At 43.6% G+C, this 21,796-nt stretch overlaps 1 long non-coding RNA gene across 3 annotated transcripts in view; it reads right to left on the reverse strand.

Annotated features, from left to right (window-relative positions):
• Positions 1-21,796, reverse strand: part of LOC108493868 — an 83,002-nt gene that overhangs the window by 23,965 nt on the left and 37,241 nt on the right. For 2 of the 3 annotated variants that reach the window (XR_001873630.1, XR_001873629.1), the window contains exon 3: positions 4,322-4,503. The exons of the other annotated variant lie outside the window; for it this stretch is intronic. This is a non-coding gene — a long non-coding RNA (uncharacterized LOC108493868). The remainder of the gene's footprint in view (positions 1-4,321; positions 4,504-21,796) is intronic. 3 annotated transcript variants of the gene reach the window in all.

Consider the following 21,796-nt stretch of genomic DNA (forward strand, 5'->3'; position numbering starts at 1 on the left):
AAAATGTATACATAGCTCCTTTTATACTAAATCTTAAAAAATACATCCTATGAGCTATGTAAACACACCTAAGAGCCAGTGAGAGCTTTGCCCTAACAGGAGAGCAGCATATTCCTACCCGTATTCTTGGAAGTATTTTTATATTTGGTGGATAAAAGCAAATCAAAGAGCAGAGCTGAGATCTTCCCAGTTATGACTCACTTCTGCCAACCTCATGTTTTGGCAACAGAACTGCACATACACTCTCACCTGAGCCTGTAATAACAGGTCATATGGGGAATTTCTGTAGCTGCCTGGGTTCTTAAAGATACAATTCAGGTGCCCAAACTCAGTTAGAAGTGAAAACTGCCTGCTAATGTCCATTTACTGCATCAGGGAATCCTTAAGTCCCAGCATGGGATGGGCAGCACTGCCCAGAGGTGTCCCAGTTTGGCAGCAGACATATATCCAGCTCTGGATGCCCCATCCCTGGAAGTGTTCAAGGCCAGGTGGGATGGAGCTCTGAGTAACCTGGTCTAGTGGAAGGTGTCCTTGCCCATGGCAGGGCGTTGGAACTGGATGAGCTTTAAGGTCCCTTTCAACCCAAACCGCTCTGTGATTCTCTGATTACCATTCCAGTGGAGCGATGGAAGAGGAAGCGCTCCTCACTCCTTTCTTCCAGGTCCAATTTTGAGCTCACCATTTCCTACACAAACTTCAGCTGCAAGCTCTGCAGTTGGATAGCTACGGGCCATAAAAAAAACCCTGAAAAAATTTACAAAACAAACAACTGCCTGTGAACTTCCACACGGGAATCCCTCAGACATGAGTACAAATCAACACTAACAAAACACTGCTCAGAACCAAAACATCAAGGACTGTGTTGGTTTAGTACAAAACATCACATAACAAACCTGTGCATCCAATTTTGGACTGTGTTAAGTTTTTCTTTACATGAAATTTATGGCTTGTGTTCCAAAAGCTGTTATTTATAATAAAGACTTTTTGTTGTTGTTATTGATTTTTGTTTGTTTGCCTCGTTTTTAAAAAAAAAAAATCAAGACTTTCACTAACTAATGTAAGAAGCAATATTCTGCTTCTGCAACAAAATGCTGTTAAAGTTACCTGCATGTGCTGCCTTTTTTTTTTTGGCTCAAGATAATAACAAAAGGCATGGAAAAATGTTACCTTCACAACATCTAATTTAGTCTAGTTCAATAATACTAAGTGCTATTTTAAAAACAAATAAATGGAGATACTGCACGCTTGACCATATTCTACAATTCTATGCAAAAAAAAAAAAATCTGGTTTCAAATTATGATTTTTTCAATTATTTTGGGTGCAAACCACCCCTGTGCACTGCATCAATGGCAACAGGCCATTCCCCAAAACAGGTGATTTTCAAGAGCAGCAGTTTCCCTGTCCCACAGGTGGACACGAAACAATGAGATGAAGATCTAAGACTCCTCCTCCTCAAACAGGGCCCGCTTGGCATTTCTCAGCACGTGAAACTGCTCCACTGTGAGCCTGAGGAAATCTGACCCACTGCTTCAATACAGGTTTAACAGTTAACAATTTAGGGGCAATAAAAATTTGCAACTTCCTTTCTTTTCATCTGAAGTGATAATAAAACAATGACTTTTTTTTTTTTTTGGCTTTGAAAAAAAAAAAAATTCCCTCCTGAGAACATTCTGATAAGGTTACGGTTAAATAAATGATTTTCAGGAGATACGCAGTTAATTCACAAAAATACTTGGCAAAAATGTATCTTTGAATATGTAATTCATATAACGTTCTCCTCTATTTGTTTAATTCAAGTAAAATATTTTCCTCCACCCTTTCCTTTTCATAGGCTTTTCACACCCACATAACAACCAAGTGACTCTTCCTTGACCCGGCCTCCCACGCCTTTTGGTACAACTGCTCCCTGCTCTTGAGCTCTTCTCCCAAGATCCAAAGGAAGCACTTAAGGAAAGGAAAGGAAACCCAGTACAATGCTAAATCTTCCTTTTTCTCTTTTTTTTTTTTTTTTTTTTATTAAACCACTGGGTTTATTTGCCATTCCACAGGGATGTGTGGTGAACGGCCTTCTCTGCTCCCGTTTTGGAAAACAGGGGAAAAAAATCCATGAGTGCCTCACCACAGCTGCCACCCCAACTGGGTTTGGGAAGGGAAGACATCCTGGTGTCACCCACCCAGGGAATAACAGCAGCAGTGGATTCTTCCCTTCACGGAGGATGGTTTGGACACAGCACCAGCAAGTCCTACCGCTGGTGTTTGGAGAACCCATCACAGAGCACAATAAATTCAATAATCACTATTCTGCTTTCCCCATTTTCTAATGATCTCTGCATTCCAAACAATGTTCTGGAAATCCAAGAGCTACAATATCCCCTATCAGCATCCTCTCTAAAGGGAAAACACAGCAACAGTGCTGGTAAAGCACTAAAGGGAAGTTAAATATCACTCCCCTCATTCCACTGACAACTAAAAATAAATAATGACTTGCCCAAGAAGCTCCCCTTCCAAAAAATTCCTCCCAAATACAGCGACAGAATCGACAGCAGATTCAGGGACCAAGACTTCCAGAACCAGCTCCGTCAGCCAACACGATTCCTTCCAGCCAATAGTATGTTAATGATTTAGGGTTTTTTTGAGAAACCACTAATTGATATCTTTTTTTCTTGGCATTTGCAGAGCCTCTTAAAAATAACATCGTTTCTATTCTAGGCATATCTTAGGAAAAGTATCATTAGATTTAATTCCAGGGATGAACATCTGATTTTCATGTAAAATTCAACAAGACTGAAGCCTTGTTGATTCAGTGTAACAGGGAAATTACAGCTCAGCCCTGAGTCCAGGATGATGCACTGGCCCATCCCCTTTGCTCAGGATCAATGTCAGCAGAGGTCTGTAGGCTAAAGGTGGGAGGAAACAGCACTTTCAAATTGTTTCTGCCACCTTGATGCAAAAAGTTTCCCCCTTCCTCCTAAACTGTGGCAGGGCAGCCAGTGCTTTCTGTAAAAGCAGCTCCAGTAAAAAAAAATGAACACACCTCTTCCAAGAGCTGCTAAAGAGCTTTCTCTCAATCGCATTTAGCAAGATACCATCTAAGCACTGAAAATAAGCACATAAACTTACCAATGCATTACTGGGAGAAACATCAGAAATAAAGTTCAGGTGTTGCTCAGCCGTCAGCACCTCAGCTCCTCCCCGGCACCAAATAAATCCCACAGCAGCAGGTACCAGAACTGTCTCTCCTCTGCTCCTCACACCCGAACGCTCACAGCCGGGCTCTGAATCTGCCACCAACAAAAGAAACCACAGGAAGACTGCTTCCCTAATGCTTCAGAACTGAGTCAGTGGGTCAACAATTCCTTCGGTTTAGGAGCCAGACCAATTCCTTTAAACACCCCTTTTTCTTTTTTTTTTTTTTTCCTGATGGAGAAGCCAACTGTCTCCTGCCAGTGGCAGCCTATCTGCTTCCAGAACAGAACCAAGGCACTCCAAACCACCACCTCATTTTGGCACAGGCATCCGTCCTGACGCAACTCCATTTTGTCTCCCACGTCTGGGAAAAGCCATGAGAAATACTTACAATTGAAAGACAGTCGGGAAACTGCTCCGTGTGCACCTTGCACGCTGCCGCCGGCTCGCAGCCCACGTTTCCCATTCCCCATCCCTGGGATGGAAGAGGCATGAAGGAGTGCACTCCACGTGATCCCAGACCTATCCCCGGTCTGCCTTGTTCCGTGCAAGCACAGATTATCCTGCGTGTGCATTTCAGGAGCACTGCCTGAACAAAGAGAGAGCTCCGAAGCTGCTATCCCTGTTCCCCATCCATGACTCAAAACGTCTGGTTGGAAACTGGTTTCGTAATAACCCTTTAGTACCACCTACTCACATCACAGAGCGATTCTTGCAGCAAATGCACAGGAAATCACCAACGAGTGCCAATGGAGCTACTATTCCAAGAACTAGCTCTTTCGGTTATTCCTTCATCACTTGGAAACTGAGATGCTTTTACTTTCCCTATTGCACAGGGTATGATTTTTTTTTTTTTTAAGATGAGCTTTTAACTATGATCCTGTAAAATACTTTGTTGATAAATCACCAGCTGAACACTTGCCCACTGTATTAAAAAAAAAAAAAAAGGACAGAGAAAGAATTTCACAATAGTCATTCCAGAAAATACAGTAACTCCTTTCTGGAAATAACTCATTGGACAAATCAAGCGGGGAGAATTAATTTTTGGAGACAGTTTGCATCCTGCAGAGCACACAAAGACGGTGTCGTCAGCCACGTGCCTTTCTGACCACCAACAGCAGACCCCTGACTCACCCAACCACGAGATGAGTCGCTATGAATGATTTCCTCTTCTTCCACGCTCCCCCGGCGTGCTCTGTGCCACCGGCATATCCTGAGCCTAATCCCGACTTTGATGGAAATTCCAAAACTCATCTGGGAAGGCTGTGGCCACCAGCTAACGATGCTGCCATCTGCTCCCTCCTGCTTTGAGTCACCTGTCAGCAATACAAAAGGAAATTACTCAGCAGCAAGCACGTGGAAGCCTCTGCTACAGCCTCTCGCGTACCCCTTACGGGAATACAACATTCTGGAGCACTTGGGTCACCCTGAAAGGAAAGTGCTGTGTTCTGCAGCACTCCCATTCAAAAAAGTGAGATCTGGTTTAAAATAAGGGTAAAAATAAATGCCAGGAGTGCAGAGGGAGCGTGTTTCAGCTGGGTTCTCAGTGCCAGCGTCACCGAGGCTGCCATGGAAGGGGGGACAAAAATAAAAGAAGACATTTCACAAACACGAGACCTTCACTGTGCGTGACAAGAAAAATAATTAAAACAACTGAGAGAACTAATCTGTGGCTGCTTAGGAAGTTAACTCTTCGAAGGAAGTGATTAAGAGAACAAAAGCAAAGTGTTATGTTTATCAAACAAGTAAACTTAACCCACAGAGAGGGCTTACTCCTGTGAGTAAAGGCGGAGTACTGTCACAGCCACCCTGCAGGCATCTCTTCACACCGGGCTGGGATCTTAATGATTATTAGCCAATTATTATTTCAGACAAATAAATCTTATAAGAAGAACGAAGCACTGCTTTCCCAAAACACCAAACACCAGCAGAAAGGCAGCCACAATGTCCCATGCCTCTTTACAGAATTCCCTTGAGCTAATGCCTATTTAGGACAAAAACTCACAACTGTTTTCCTGGGAAGACCTGATTAACCACTACAGCATTCACAAATTCAGTCCAGCAACAGACATTTTTTTGTTTCATCACAGATTACGCAGCTCACGAATACAACCCTCAAGGGCTGTACTGAAACAAGGCTCCCAACTTCTCCCAAAAAATAACCGACAAAACACAAGACAGTTACTACACACGACACTCTGAATCTTCAGGAATTTCACAAAAATTAATTAATACTAAAGATCTAATTGTCTAACCTGCTTCTGCATGCAGAAAGAGCCAGACCTGGTGCCTCTACAGGGGGGGAGGGAGGCGCTTCTTGTTCCTGTTTCGTACTTGACTTTTTTCCTGCGCAGGAGATGATCTAATTATCCAATGTGTCAGTAGATTGCTTCACCCTTTCTCGTGTGTCTCCTTACATTAACATATTTTAACAATTCAGCTCATTAGGAAGGAGGCAAGGAACAAAATGGCAAATTATCCTTAAAAATCAATCACACAAAGGCAGGAGCCTTTCCATGGTTTGCCCTGTACCTATCCGAAACTCCACCAGAGCACACAACCAACAATGCTGAATGTAAACTGGCAACAAATCTTCCCAAATCCCACATCCTCAGGCTGCTCAGATGGAAATGTACCTGTTCCAGTAACAAACCTGATCGGTGAGCTCTGCAAGGGAGGAATTTTGGGTCCTGCCCATTTAGAAGGGAAAGAAACTCCCAAGTGCCAGCCCTTTATTGTTCCCAAGCGTGCTGATGCTCAGCTGCAGGAACTGTTGCTGCGAGGGGGCTGATGGATCTCATGTATAATAATTGGGCATGGGTGATGAAAGCAAGCGATCAAACCACATAAGGCTGCTACCCATCGTCTCGAAATGGATCTGAAAAACCCTGAAATCCAAATATAACGTGGACAGCACCCGCATTTGCATACGTAGGATGCCAGCCCAAGTTTCCGAGCCTTTTTATCAAATGCCTTTTTTACAGCAAAGAGCCATTCAACACCCAGCCCTTTCAGCACATAAGGATTTGAGAGACAGTCTTGGGTTTTAAACCTTGCCTTGAATTCCTACAACAGGTCTGCTCACAGATTAGCCTGAGCAGGGTCCCCACGGCATACAGTAAAACCACGAGATCTTGGGAAACATTTCTTCAGCAAGTTTTGTGTATAATAGCAGTGCCTATATATAAACCTGTTTACGGCTATTTCCAAAGAAGAGCCTGTTCTGAAGCAGCTCCTTTATTGTGATCGAACACGCTGGATCCATTCCCAGTTTTAGGGCTTATGTAAGGCCTTCAAGGAAACAAGAAACTTATTTTGTACAAAATCATGCCAGTATAGTAGTAGGTGCAACGGAATTATCCTGTTACACATTAAGTTTTACTAATAAAAGAGCTGCATTGCCGTCATAAAGTCAAATGCTGCTTCCCACTAGTACAAACAAATATTTCCTGCCAGGTACGTCCACTTTGTCTAATAAATAACACAGCTTTCTGATTATTCCCGTGGCCTCTGTTAGGAGGGAGCACAGCCCAGCATGTTTGCACGGATGGATCACTCCAGAATGAGTGAGGATCCTACAGCACAGGTAAGACCATCCCAGGTTTGGTTCCCATGTCCCCATGCAGGCTTCTGCCACTGCCCCAGCAAGATCTGCACTTTCCAGGACCATCAGAGAATCAAGTCACACCAAACTCAAATTCAGCCCTTAGGACCAAAAGCTGGGTATGTGACCAGGTCCTAAAGCTCAAGCTCTTGTACTCAGAATAAAATCAATAAATTGGTAACTGCAGCACCAGGAGCTTCAAAATGAAAACCACTACAAAAAAACCCAACCTATAAAACCCCCAACTAAACAAAAATGGAATATTGTAATTAACACCTTATAGTGGTCTTCATGCTCTGTTGGTGTAGGGAACCTGCCTGGGCTGAACACATCCATGCCTGACAGGGGCTGAGAGGACAGAGTGGCTCCCTGAGTGGGACAGGCAGTACAGACACAGCCAGTGAGACAAAAACACTCATTTTAGTGTTATTTAGGTGTCTACATCCAAATAAATAAACCAGCCTCCACAAGATTAGTACCTGCACTTTGCACAGCTCTTCATCAGTAACATCAGGGCTTTTTCCCCTTGGTCATGTCCCATTTTGTGTTACCACACAGAGGCACCTCAAGGACTAAACCAGATGCAAACTAATCTTCCTCTTGCTTAAGATTAAATTATTATAGGACCAACCTTGTAGATACCTCTGCCCAGCCTTTCAGAGGGATCCACAATCCAGCACTGAGGTTCAGCACAAAGCATTACACCACAGTTTTCTTTGGGAAAGAGATGCTACTTATCTTTCTGCATCTTCCCTTTGTGAAGTCTCTCACCTGGGAAGCAGGAGACTTATATTCTGTTTTCTCCTCCCATCCCCACAGCCTGGCACTGTGCTGTAATTTTGATACTCCACATTTATGAGGAGCTGAGTGGTGCCCTCTCACCCCCACTTCTGAAACATGCCGCTGCTCACGAAACACATAAAAGATTCAGAATGAGACAATATGCAAGAGCAGCTTGACCCTTACCCTACAGAGAAAAGGTCTTCTCTGGGCATTTGGAAGTCTGGGTTTCGATTTCTTTTCTTAATCCTCTTTCTACGCTTTATCCAAGCTGTGTAAGCAGACTCCAAGTTAGGACAGCATTTAATACTACCACACTTTTTTCTTCCTACTTTGCTTGCTGGCAATTCTTAGATGTTTATCTCTTCTCGTTCATTCTACAGGCATCTATCTGCCATATTATTTGAAGTTTGTCATCCCAGTGTTGGCAGTTTCTTTTATTTCATCTCATGGGCCTGCACACAAGCTGCATTCACAAATGAATTCTGGAGCTGTAGAGGCAAATAGGAATGGCTGAATTCTGACCCTGGCATGGAAAGGATGACGTGAGGGGCACGTGAGGCAGGATGGAACTGTTCTCCCGACTTATTCTGGTAGCTACAACAGATGGATCACATAATCCAACGCAAACAGCAAACAAGTTTCTTGGTAATGAGAGAAAAGGACACAATGACCTCTAGGTAAAAATCCTAGGAACAGCAAGCACACATAAACATCAACCTGAGCAACTTTAATTCTGTGCCAGAGCCTGAACTGAAGATAACAGCAAAGACAAACACCCAAGACAGATTTAACTCAGGCTGTAATTCACTGCATGCAACATGCCAAATTGTGGTACAAACCTCATGCCTTTTAACACTCCTCATTGTAAGACCTATTCTTATCTTGGTGATGAATGTAGGTTTTTAGAAAGATTTTTTGGAGCCTTTTGCTATTTTAGTGCTCTGTTCTTCAGTGGGGAGGAAGCTGGAAGTACTTCAGGTTATTTGCTGGGGTAGAATATGTCCCAGTATGGATTCACAAACACAGGGCATCTCATGACAGGGCACTGCTGATGAACTGCTGCGTGGCTACAGACAAGCACATTATTGTTACCTCCCTCTCCCCTCCACCCCAAATAAAGGGTGTTTCAATTTAAGATTTATTTTGTTTGCAAAGCTGATTCAGCTCCTCCAACGGGAGGCAGTAACAGCATGAACTCTGTTTTCTTGGTATGAAGCTACAGACCTCTCAGCATATACTTTAAATAACAGACTAAAAAACTCCCCGTTCCTCCTTCTGATTAAGAAATCCTTGAACAGCTCAGTTCCCCAGCACTCAGAAAACCCGACGGGGTAGCAGGGGCCATAAACACTCATTTTCTGCCCAAAAACACAGGAGCATTTCAGAAATAACGAGTATTTGGAGGAGGGTGGATTTTTGAGGGGATTTCCTTTATTTTGAGTGCTCCGAGCTCATACCACTAGATGGCACGTTTGAAACTCTTGGCATCCCGGTCTTAGCTCTGCATCACACCATGTTTGTCCTCACCTGGGATGGAAAAGTACAGGTAAAATGATATCTCGGGAGCCAAAGAACTGAGATAGGCGGACAATGGCATGGAAAAACGTGCCTGCACGGGAAGGCAAATGTCAGCCAGGGAGCTGAGAGCAGGACTACTGGGGAGAACTGAGCTCCTGCACAGGAAGGCAATGTCAGCCAGGGAGCTGAGAGCCGGACTGCCGGGGAAAACTGAGCTCCAGCACTTCCAGCTCTCATCCTGGTGTGCCCTTCGTACATCACTTCACGTCTTGGGAGAGTATCTGAATGTGTGTGCCAGAGGTAGACGAGACACGAGGAAACTAGGGAAAGAGGGTGAAAGCTGACCCTTTGGAGGCACAACACCAAGTTTCACTCTGAGCCAAGCAGTGTTCTGCTTTCTGCACGTCCCCGAGAGCTCCACAGACCAAAACCCATCCATAACCTCTCCAATGCATCACTGGCATGAACTGATGGGAGGGAGACATTCAGGGCACCACCAAACCACAGGGGAAGATGCACCCGACCCTCAGCATCACATTTGGCTGCTGCAAGATATAACTTCTCCAAAAGTGTCAGGCACTTCAGGTCCCATGGACCTCCACGGCAGATAAGCAAACACACAACAGCCCATGACACTGAGTCAGCCTCGTGGGCAAGTCACCTCTTGTGCAGGACACGTTTTGGAGTGTACCTAGCTGTGCCCTGGTACTGGCCTTGGCAGGGATGCCAGAGCCTGGCAGCACCAGTTCCTTAAGGCTTCTGGCTTCTTCCTGCTGCCAGTTCCTTAATTTAACTCAACCCACTTTGAAAGTGCATTAGCACAAGCATGTACTAACATTCCAACTAACCAACTAACATTCCCTCAAAAAAGAACAAGTCGGTTCAGCACCAGTGTAACGACTGTGGGCACTCAGAGCTGGTACTTGTCATGGCATCACACCCCACATTCCCTCCCTTGTGCAACTTCAATAGATGAGGATTAACGATTTACTATGAGCACTTCAACATCTGACTCAGTCCTTGGAACTGGCACTCGTGTCAATGCAAAAATAACTGTCAATTGGAACCGCAGAAGGAAAGAGATGTTGTTGATAGACCCCCAAGGGCAATGGCAAAGAGTGCTTCTTGTCCAGATGGAAGAAGACATACCATCTTCCTTCTTCCAAGAAATAATAGCTCAGCCCCAGCACTGCAGAAAGAAAAAAATAAATTGTTTTCCTTCCCTTATATGTAGGATTTAGTCCTGTAAAGATGCTCCAAATTAACCAGCAGAGACATGAACTGGCCTCATTACCATCAACCTCGCTGAAGGATCAAAATACACTCCCGAGGGAGCACAGGAAAGCCTTGCAGTAGCACCATCCATCCTACACTGCTCTTTGGGAATTTTGCTCTTTCCTGATCCATCAGTCTGGCACTATTTGTGTATTTACATGCTCACATTTAAACAGTATGAACCTGCTGGGCAAATATTCCTCTAAACACACCAGGGTACATTTCTGTGTTGATGTCTGCAGACTCTGCCAACAAAGAGTTTGTAGACAATAACGTGCAGACGTAGCATCCTGCTGAAATATTCCAGCAAGGCCTCTAATTTCAATGGACAAACAACTCAAGAGAATCCCGTTCCAAACATAATGATACAACAACCTCACCTGAATTTTTCCAGTCCCCCTGGGCATGCAATTTGGATGCAGCTCCTACTTCTCCAAGGACATGCCAATGCAGAGATGGCAGGAGTTCGGTGAAATTATGTCAATTATTGCAGTTGTAGCTCAGTTTCCAGAGCTACCAAAGGAACAGCTGTAGGCTGTCCCAAAATAGAGGTTTTCAATGGATCATAGGATGGTTTGGGTTGGAAAAAACCTTAAAGACCATCCAGTTCCAACCCCCTGCCATGGGCAGGGACACCTTCCACTAGACCAGGTTGCTCAGAGCCCCATCCAACCTGGCCTTGAACACTTCCAGGGATGGGGCAGCCACAACTCCTCTGGGAAAGCTGTTCCAGTACCTCACCACCCTCCCAGTAAAGAATTTCCTCCCAATACCTAACCTAACCCTGCCCTCTGCCAAATTTAAAGCCTGTCACTACCTGCCCTAGTCGAGTCCCTCAACAGCTCTCCTGAAGCACCTTTAGGTACTGGAAGGGACTTTTTGATCTCCTCAGAGCCTTCTCTTCTCCAGGCTGAACAACCCCAATTCTGTCAGCCTTTCCACACAGGATAGTGTGGAAATCCCCTCCATCCTCTGATCACAAACGATGCTGAGCCTCTTCCCAACAGCCACCTACCCTGTGTATCAACTGCTTTGAAGTGAGAACCACAAGTAAGTCGACGGACAAGTTAATTAACCAGTGTAATTACAACCTCCACTGCAAAACCTGGTGGGGAAAAAAAATGTCAGATTACCTATAAATTAAAAAATCCTTGGAATCCTTGGAATTCTGATTTGGATTTTCCTCCTAGAGCAAAGAAACACCCAATACGCTGTAACCCAACTGGAAGCAAGAAGAATACTTCATGAGTGGGATTAACCTCACTTCTATTTAAACACCTGCAGCACAGATGCTGATGTCTGAGTTAGTCACAGGGAACCCCTTTATAGTCAGTGAAAAGACACTGTCACTTCCATGACATGATTCATCTGACTTATTCCAGGCAGTTACTTGGGATGTTTTCCCTCACAAAAGGGAAGCCGGGAATTTCACAGCTCTGTCAGATGAGCTACAGTAAAATCAGTTCTCAAATGCTGCTTTAAACTACTGTAAAAAAACTAGAAGCTTTCAGATAAGGATTTGTAGTGTGAACTTTATGTACTTAATTTAAGTGGAAAACCACAAGTAAGAGTGCTGCCCCTTACAGTTTTTGTTCAGGAATTTTCTTCCTCAAACTTGCAAACTAAATTTCGCAGCACTGGCCCAGTGCAGAACTGCACAGAGATGGACAAAGAATCTGCCAATGGGCAAAGTGAAAGTAATTGATCCATTTTCACTAATTTGAAAGCAAACACAGTAACCTAAAGAGCAGACAGTGGATTTCATCATGCAATGTCCTTTTATGTTAATAAAAGGATGTTTGTGAGGAAGAAGGAATAATCTTACGGTTAAGGGCAAGGTGTTCAAAGTGCACTACTAGCTCTGGGCTGTATTTCTCACCTATGTTCACCAGTAAGTCTCCACCTCAGCGCCACAGACAACATGTTTACTGCCTCATAATTGCATTTTGGAAGAGAGGACATGGTGATGGAAGGAGATCCTGGGGGGAAGACAAGGCGGTTTCTCTAGCACAGCATCCAGGGCTGAGCTCTCCTTGCAGGGCAAAGCTGACTGCAAAGAGGACGGTTTCCAAGGACAATCACAAGGACATGGCTATTAATGAGCAGAGCTGAAACTCATGACATTGCCCTGGCCTCTGCAGCACGGCTGCGTTTGATGTATCTTATCTGGAAACTCCGCGGCCACGCTCAGCCTTGCTCTCAGTGTAGGAAGAATTAGCACCAGTGTTTCTTTAACCTCGCTGCCCTCGCTGCCCCCCTGCTCAGCAGACAACCGCATGTATATAAACAGCTTTCTGAAGAAACCAAAGGGATCACTTCTGCGGAAGTAACGTGAGCTCTCGGCGCTCGGGCGCGTGTCCCGGGGCGGCGGCACAGGCCTGGCCCTGCCCGGCGGGAGTCTGTCTGAGCTGGACCTCTGCAGGCAGGAAGGGATGATCCTGGAGTACTGCTCCCTGTGCTAGGACTGACCTCTGAGGCAGCACAGTAACCTGGAACATGGCAGAGGGGTTGTAGTTTCAGAGCTCTCTGCTGTTGGTGCAGAATCAGACCTCAAAAATATAACAGTAATTCACAGAATCATAGAATGGTTTGGGTTGGAAGGGAAATTAAAGATCATCCAGTTTCAATCCCCTGCCATGAGCAGGGACACCTTCCACTAGTCCACATTGCTCAGAGCCCTGTCCAGCCTGGCCTTGAACGCTTCCAGGGATGGGGCAGCCACAGCTTCTCTGAGCAACCTCTGCTAGGGCCTCACCATCCTCACAGCAAGGAATTTCTTCCTCATATCTAATCTAACCTTGTCCTCTGTCAGTTCAAAGCCATTCCCCCTTGTCCTATCACTACGTGCCCTTGTCAAAAGTTCCTCTCCAGCTTTTCAGTTCTCTTTTATTTATCTCCCATCTACAAAAACAGACCCACTCCACTCTCTCCAACCCTCGTAACTAAATTACTATATTATGGTAGATTAGCAGCTTCTTCTGCGTATGATTGGCTGCCAGGGAAAGTCAACATCCTCGGTCAAAGAGCATCTAATAATTAATAAACTTTATTTAGCTGCCACCAGCGATGTCACCAAGAGCAAAGTGCAACAACAGAACTGACAGCCTGGCAGGACGGAGCTTTTCCCAAGTATTGTTCAAGAGACAACCGAACAAACCCGTCATTGTTCCTGTGCCCGTGGAAGGGGATGGCACACAAACAGCTACCTACGTGTTTCCCAACACATACTGGGAGATGCTCGGGCAAAATCACCACTGGAAGAGAACAGCAACCTCCAACAGACTGCAAGCCGAATCATGTATATTTGGGTAAAGAGAATCCCATTAAAGAAGCAAAATTAATGTTAAGTGTAACAGATGAAAGACTTCACTTCCAAAGCCAGCGCCTGAACACACATTCAAGCTACTTCGAAGATATTCAGGTCATTCAGACAATTACTTTAAAATGGCAGAGAAAGACAGTCTGATGATCCATGTATGGAAATGGGAGCCAGAAGCTCTGAATCATTCATAACAACACTTAGCAGCTCTATCATCTGCAGATCTCAAAAGCCACTCCGCAAAATGGATATGAATCGCTGGCACCCAGCTGTGGCTCCTCTGCAGTGGGTTGGCATCTCACTGCTGCACTGGGAGGCCTGGAGAGCACCAGGGTGCTTTCCAAACAGCAAGCAGTAATTACAGCTTTTGTCCCTGTTTATCCACCTACCTACCTGCAATTCTCATTTTGCATTCCCATGGATGACAGCGTTGGCTGTACCCAATCTCCCTCCAAACAAACGGTGGAGAACGTGAAGTCTTCATTTAATTCTGTTAAATCTCTAGCAAATCTCCTTTTTTTTTTTAGAATCAAAGTTATTTGAGGGATTTTTGTTTTATTCCCACCTCAGAGAGCTGCATGGATTTGGTGGACTCCTCAGCACCTGTTGTATCTGAGAATGATCTTTCATGCAACTCTTATATTGATGAGCAACACAGAACCAAATCCACCTTTCCCATCCCTACATCCCTGTGCTGTTTCTCCTTAGTCACAAACTGAAACCTTCAGATTTAGTTTGCAAAAAACAGGAGGCTAATGCTCAGAGAAAGTAACTGATGTGCTCAAATAACAGGATGACCGTCAAAGATAAAAGCAGGCTCTGCATCGCCAGAATCCTCCTTTCCCACCTGATCCACTCAGTGCTGCTACACTGTTTGAACTTTTACTTTGAGGCTGCAGATGATTCCTACAAACTGTCTGTGCCCCAACACCCCTCTGTGTAAAGGCAACAGCTGTTTCCCATGGCAGAAGGGGAGGTCTGAAGGGATATTTGCCTTTTAGTTGCAGAATACCCTGTAAACAAGGTTGCACTGCCATTACCCATCATTGTTTTGCTGTCTACCTGTTACAGGTGAACGCTTAGAAACAGGTACCTGCTTCCACATTGCTTCAACAACGCTCCCTTGATCCACCCCATTCCTTGTTGTACCTGTGTGCCAAATAACAGGGGGATCAGCTGTTGTGATCACCTGCCCGGGGAAGATCTGAAGGACAGCATGCTGAAACCTTAAGTAAATGTAATCCTCACTGTCCTGCAGGTGAAACATCACGATGGGACACATCTCCCTGAAACAGAGATCTGGCAAAGAGATGCAATTACAAGGAAAAAAAAAAAAAAAAGCAGCTCCCAAATCCTTGTCTGCGTATTTTTGCTCACCATGAAACACTCAAGACACCAGAAATCTCTTATGCACTGTTCATCCCTCTTATCAGTTTTTCTATACATCAGAGGTCAAACTTAAATCAACTGAGAATATTTTTTTAATGAAGCCTTCATTCACAGTCCATTTTTACTTGCTACCACTATAATTAATAAGATTAAAACCTTACATTGCCCCCACAATTTGGCCATAAATCAGAGTTTTAGATATTCTCCTTCTTTCCCCTCCAGTGATGGGAAGATGGAACAAGAAGCAAAATTCCTCTGCAGGTTGACCCTGAATTGGGAGGGATAGATGTTTTATTAAAACTGGGAAATTACTGAGGTTACACAGGAAAATATGGACTAAACCCACTGGGATAAATGAGAATTTTATCTTGTAAATCCAGTTTTGAGAGCAGAGTCCTCATTTTTACATAAAATTTCAAATCTCACTTCCTGAGTTTTCAGCAACATAGAAGTTGCCTTGTAAATGTGTTTGAGATACTTCTGCCAGCAATGCAAACATCATATAATGGAACTACAGGAACTTCAAAGGCAGAGGCTGCTCAGGGCAAAGCTGAAAACATTTATTGTCACCCAGACACATTTTTATCAACTTACTCAGGCAGAGTCATTTGTGATACACCTTCTCCAGACGTGCCTTCAAAGAGAAGCGAAGCTGCTTCCCCTCAACACTGAGCTCCAGAGAAAATAATTTCCTGGTCAAGCCCAGCTCGTGCCAAGATACTCCCTGGACAAGCCATAGTGCCAAGTAGTGCCGAGACCTGCAACTCACAGCAAGGACTGATTTTAACAGGCACAACTTTCTGCTTTTCAAAGGGGCTTATCTCAACTCCTTCCAAATTTGCTGCATATTTCTAAGATTTGTCACATCATTCTTTCTTTCAATAAGTGTACCCATGTCCCTCCACTGGACTCAGATGGCACCCAGGAATTATTCTCTCCTGTCCTCCTTAGCTCCATTAGTTGCACAAAAAAAAAAAATTCAGCCTTCCACTTATTTCCAGGTCCAACATTTGTGCCACATTGTTTTCACTTCAGTTATCATTTAAATTCAGCAATAACAGTCTCCAGTCTTCACTGAGAATACTCAGACTCTTTGAAGTCAGTCCACTCTGTGAGTGACTATGTCCACCAAACATGAAGTCAGGAAACCCATTTTTTTAACAGACATATAAAGCTTGCATAATTATTTTTTGTTCTTTCAGGTCATGAAGGAATTTCAAAAATAAGTGTTACTAAAATTTAAGGCCCCAATGCACAACACCTTAATTTCATGTCGATTACTGAAATGCTTTGCTAGATGAGGAGCTATCAGGAGATCTCTAATGTTTCCAGCAATTCCAGTGCAGTCCAGCTGAGCCCAGTACAAAACATATCTCTGCTGAAACTGAGGAACTCCCATGTCCTCCTGCCATTCACACTCTCCCTATTCTGCACCAACTCTGGCTCTGTTTGCAGCCATCCCACTGCACAAATCCTACATTGGAGCAGGGTCCAAGCCCTGGATTAATCATAAGGATGTGGCAAAGGGGTCACAATACTGACACCACGTACAGGTTAGTTAAAGATATATTTGGTGATGAAAATAAATGCAGGATGATCAGTTAAAAGAAGTTCATTATTGCTGTGTCTGATCTTCCCTTTATCTTCTTTGCCTCCATTTCCCAAAAACACACACCTGCTTTTGGAAATTATTTGTTCTCTTTCCACAGCACTGACTGGTGGCCTTTAATCTCCCAGATATTCTCTCACTACAACAACTAAATAATCACAACTACTTCTAAAATTTCATTTCCAGCAACGCTACCAGGTGAACGACAAGAGAAAGCTGATCCTACTCTGAGGAGGAGGTTGGACTGGAGACTTTGTGAAGTCCCTTCCAACTTAAATTATTCTGTGATCCCATGATGTGAGTATCATGTTATAAAAATCTATGCAGGCTTGTTCATGTTTTTTGGGTCTCATGGAGAAAAAAAAAAACCCCAAACAAACCAAAACCCTTCTCTGCTGCCAAAAGGTAGGGAACTGGGTGGCAGCAAGGAAAGGACCTACCAACTTTCACTTTTACTGGTAATGCTTCGAACTTGTCTATACTTCTCTGAAATTATTTTCACCTTGGGATCCAAAAATTCCCTACGCCTCACTTGTTCCATTTCATAACACCTCTCATGCTCACGTGTCTATAAGCAAATTCACTCTAGCACAGTCAGTGATACCTTGGTTATTTCCCCAAGAATTCCTCTTAGGAAAGAGTAAGGATGTAGAGCACCACCTGAGTGCTGCTGGAGAAAGGTCACCCAAAAACGATGGTATGTTCTTATTTACTACCCAGTTTGAGTGTTTGAGGGAAAATTTGACTATGCACTTCCTCCCAACCACGCTGCTCTCAGTAGGTCATTCCATTCCCCAGAGTTCAAGTGCAGACTTTGGGTCAGCCCTAACTCTGTTTCAACTCAACCTCTACCTGAGCCCCCTCCAAGCTCCACAGGTAACACGTTAGAGGTTACAGCACTGCACAGGTGAACAAATCTGCTTTTACGGCTTCTAAAACCTTGAGAATTTAATCCTTTGACAACCAGGCCTCTTTCACACCTTCCTCCACAAAAGACAACACAAATCTGGAACTCTGGGGTTAAATTTTTCCATCTGAGCCCAGGGATTTCACTCCTGGTACAGCGAGCACGTTGGCCATCATATCCCAAACTCTCCACCAGCACTTTGGCATGTGCTGGCTGTTCTCCACGGCAAATAAAGGTTAAGGGCAACAGAGGGTCTCTCTCAGGTTTCAAAGTGCAAGTTTTCAAGAATGAGGATTCAGGACTTGTGTGTAAATGAAGAGGAAAGGATCCTTAGCAGAATTTTGGGGACAAAGGTACTGCACTCTGCAGGGAAGGACAGAATTCCACTCCGGAAAGACTGACAGGAAAATGCATTTTGTGTAATCGGTTTCCTTTGCAGAGTCCAGATTATTCCATATCTGATTCCTTTGCATAATCCAGATTATTCCACAGCTGTGACAGGACATTTGAGAAGCATTCTACACAACAAACTTCCAGCTGGGTTCAGGTAGGATCTTCAGATTTAAAATCTGTCAGTAGGTTTGTCAGCCAAATCATGGAAGCCAAATGCACTGGTAACTACAGGATTATAAAAATTTCCTGCACTAAAACCCCACTGAATGCTTTTTTTCACCATAAAAAAGGATTAGCAGCATACAAACGATTTACATAAGGAGACTTTAATGATTTTGTTGTGACGTGCTATTTAGCATCTGCAGAGGATCCGATTATAAAACTTTTACTTAATTTTCCAAAAGCCATCAGGTGAAATAACACGTTTTGATTTACTTAACAGCAAGGACTCTTGGTAGGAGACTGTTTTACTAAATGTGGTCATCCAGGCCTACCACTACACTGCAGTTGGATGCAAATTCTCTACAGAAAAAAGAAATTTTGCTCACTGAACAATAACCAATTGTTCAATCTCACCCAGCTTTGAAGAAGCTCATACAGTGACCTCAATGACACTAAAGGTTTGTGTCTCAAAACAATGTGGCCATGTTTGGATCACCAGGGATACTGAATACATGGCTTATTTCTATCTCAAAAGAAGAAAAGCCAAACTTCTGGACCATGAAGCAGGAGAAAGGAACTTTGATACAATACAGCACACTCAACTCTCAAATATGTCTGATAACAGGAAGCTGGAGTAACCTAGTTAATGAAAAACCATCAACAACAATACTATTCTTTGCAAAGCCAGCTCTCCTGGCATCCTGGGGAGGTTTTATTCGCTTGGCCATGGTGTTGCAGAGAGGCACAGATCCAGCCATGTTCCTCTAACACAGCACTCAAGCCTTGAGGGTTTGTGCACAGCAGTTTATGTCTTTGCACAAAGCCTCCAACACCAGGGTTGCTCAGTCCAGAGTCAACACGGCTGTTCTGGGGCTTGGCCACAGCAAAGCCACCATCCCAAGGCCTGACAGCTGTCACTGACCTGACTGTGCACACCAGAGCGCTCCAGCTCAAACAGCAGCACACTACTGGCATCCTGGCTGTTGGGGTTATTCTTGCAGTGTATCAGCATCAGATCTTCTTTAGACAGACAAGAAACAAACCACTTCCATCCTCAGGAGAGAAGGAACAGTACAAAGTACGTAACCACACGTAGCCCAGGTTATCAACAGCAGCCCCAAAACAATCAAAGCACTCCGTGTCCATTCTCCTGAAGACACAATGCAGGTGAAATTTCCACCAATTTTCATTTTTAACATGACTAGCTCTGTTCCAAACACCAGTAACTTGCACGGCATAAGCAGCAAATCCCAGGCTGTGAACAAAGGTGGAATATAAAATACAATGATACCCTGAAGGGTGGGAAGTCAGTAAACAAAACAAAAATAAAATGCAGATGGTATGTAGCAAAAGCAAACTGTATGGTTCACTGCATACCTAGCAGGCCAAGAAGGAAGGGAAATTCCTTCTCAGGGTTTATGTGAACAATGAGTTTCCCTGAAAACTCCAGGAGGCCATTCCCAGCTCCTCCACTGGCACCATTAATAGGAAAGGTTGTTTCAGTTCATTACTGACCTCAGGACCAGTGAACTCCAGTGCAGATCAATGTGACCTCTTGCTTAAGTGGAATTGTTGTTCCAGCGTGTAGCAGTGCTGCTTTAAAAGAAAATAAAGCTGTGGCTGTGCCACCACACTCAAACCCATGTTCCAGCAGCCACAGAGGTCTTATCAAACCACGTTCAACATGCTGCTGCTCAATCCCCTGCTTAGGATACAGCCAAATTTTCCTCTACTTTAATACAAAGCATGAAAACAACATGATGTGTAGCTGCAGGTAAGGGGTAAACCCTTGAAAGCAGCTACCCAGATATTATCCATAAAAATCAGCAAGAGCTGTAGCCACCCTCCTCAGAGTTGTGTACAAAACCCACATTTTGGGATATGTCTGTCACCCATCTGTTAACAAGCTTTGGACAACTGGACATACAAATACAAATGGATTTGCCTCTGAAATGTTTCACCGAAATATGCTCAAAAATCCATCAGGAAACTCTTAAAAACCTTCTCCAAGCAGTGACACAGGGCACCGATGTATCTGACGGCTATTTTCAAAAGAACTGTGGCTCCTCTGCTGCATTGTTTCTATTGCGTTAAAATGTCAGAAATGGCTGAAATGTGAAAAATAGGAAAGTCTCACCAACTCAGAGCAAACCGCAAACCACTTCGTAAGATCATGGAATTCTACAAGTGAACAGACAAATGAACAAACATGCACACCAATAAAACTGCACAAGAAGAAACATGCTAGCTTCTATTTATTTTCATTTGCTCTCTTCTGCAGATTAGGAGAAAAGAGCTGCAGCAGTGAAGTGTTGTTGAAGCTGGAGGTAAATTTTGAAAGTTTTCGTTACATAATTCAAAACAATTTGTTTTTCAAAATGGCTTCGATTCAAGGCAGGGATGGGAATGGAAAAAGTTACGAAAGTGTTTCAGAACCTGAAAATAAGGAAGACTGGAACAAACATGAAGTCATCTATGGATAAGGTTCCTCAAATATAAATTCTTAGGCTCAGTTTTTCTGGTAATACTTTGATGTGTGCTGTGGTTAAAGAGAAGGTTGAAAGGACAGACAAGAAAGAGGCACGTTCTTTGGTTGCATGTAGGTGCAAACTCTTTATTGCAAAATTTTTGTTCTATAAGCTGGTCTAAAACACTGGCACAAAATTCTACAGATGCTTCTACCTCTTGTGTTCACCGGGGTTTAGAATCACTGAAGGATTACTGATTATTTCTGAATATTACCCTCGTTTTACTGACAACAGGCACACGAAGTCTGTCCCCAGGCATGATCCAGCAAGCCAGGGAACAAGACTGGAGTGGAAAACTCTGCTCTTCTCATGTCCACTTTTTCAGCATAACAAGACAACCTTTCCTCCCTTAACCACCTGGAAATCAATTACAAAAGTACAAATATTTTAAAAATAATTCACTGATTTACCACTTTAAACCCCAACTGAAAGAGAGCGAGACAGTGCCACCTTGGTTACCTACTGTACACTGCATTTCTGCTTTGACAGCTTCATACGTCCAGTAAATCTGTGTTAAGACATATAAAACTTTTGAGCAAAGAGGTTGAAATCCAAATTTCAAATAGCTGAGTCATTTCTTAAGTCTGGAGAAATACTCATTAAAAAGAATTTAAAAAAAAAATACATGCAATTAATCATTGAACACAAGTGCCACGACAGCAAATCCACTTGCGAGAATTTTGTTATCTTGAGTTGGTCACTGAAGGTGTGGGGTTGGAAGGGACCTTAAAAGATCATCTAGTTCCCCACACCTTGCCATGCATTACTGCACAGTTTTAATTTAAATAAAATCTTATTTAGCTAATGATAATGACTGTCTTGCATGCAAACTCTTTTTGCTCTTCAACAAACCTACTTTTATGTTTTAATCAGCTTGCAACTCAACAGAAGCAACTGGAGTACTGGCACGAGAAGTTACAGGAGAAGAGTTTAACCATTAATTGTAACTAATCATGTCTTGTTTGTAAAATCTTTACAGTAACTTGGAAGAATTCCTGGCTGTAGCAATTCTCAACTCTTACAGGTTATGTTGAGACCACAACAGGAATGAATTAATTCTGCTTCCTTCCCATAAGGAAGGAGAAGTGGAATCATTAAGGTTGGAAAAGCCCTCTAAGATCA

The sequence above is a fragment of the Lepidothrix coronata genome, unplaced genomic scaffold, assembly GCF_001604755.1.
Source record: "Lepidothrix coronata isolate B3197 unplaced genomic scaffold, Lepidothrix_coronata-1.0 Scaffold20, whole genome shotgun sequence".
NCBI lineage: Eukaryota > Metazoa > Chordata > Aves > Passeriformes > Pipridae > Lepidothrix > Lepidothrix coronata.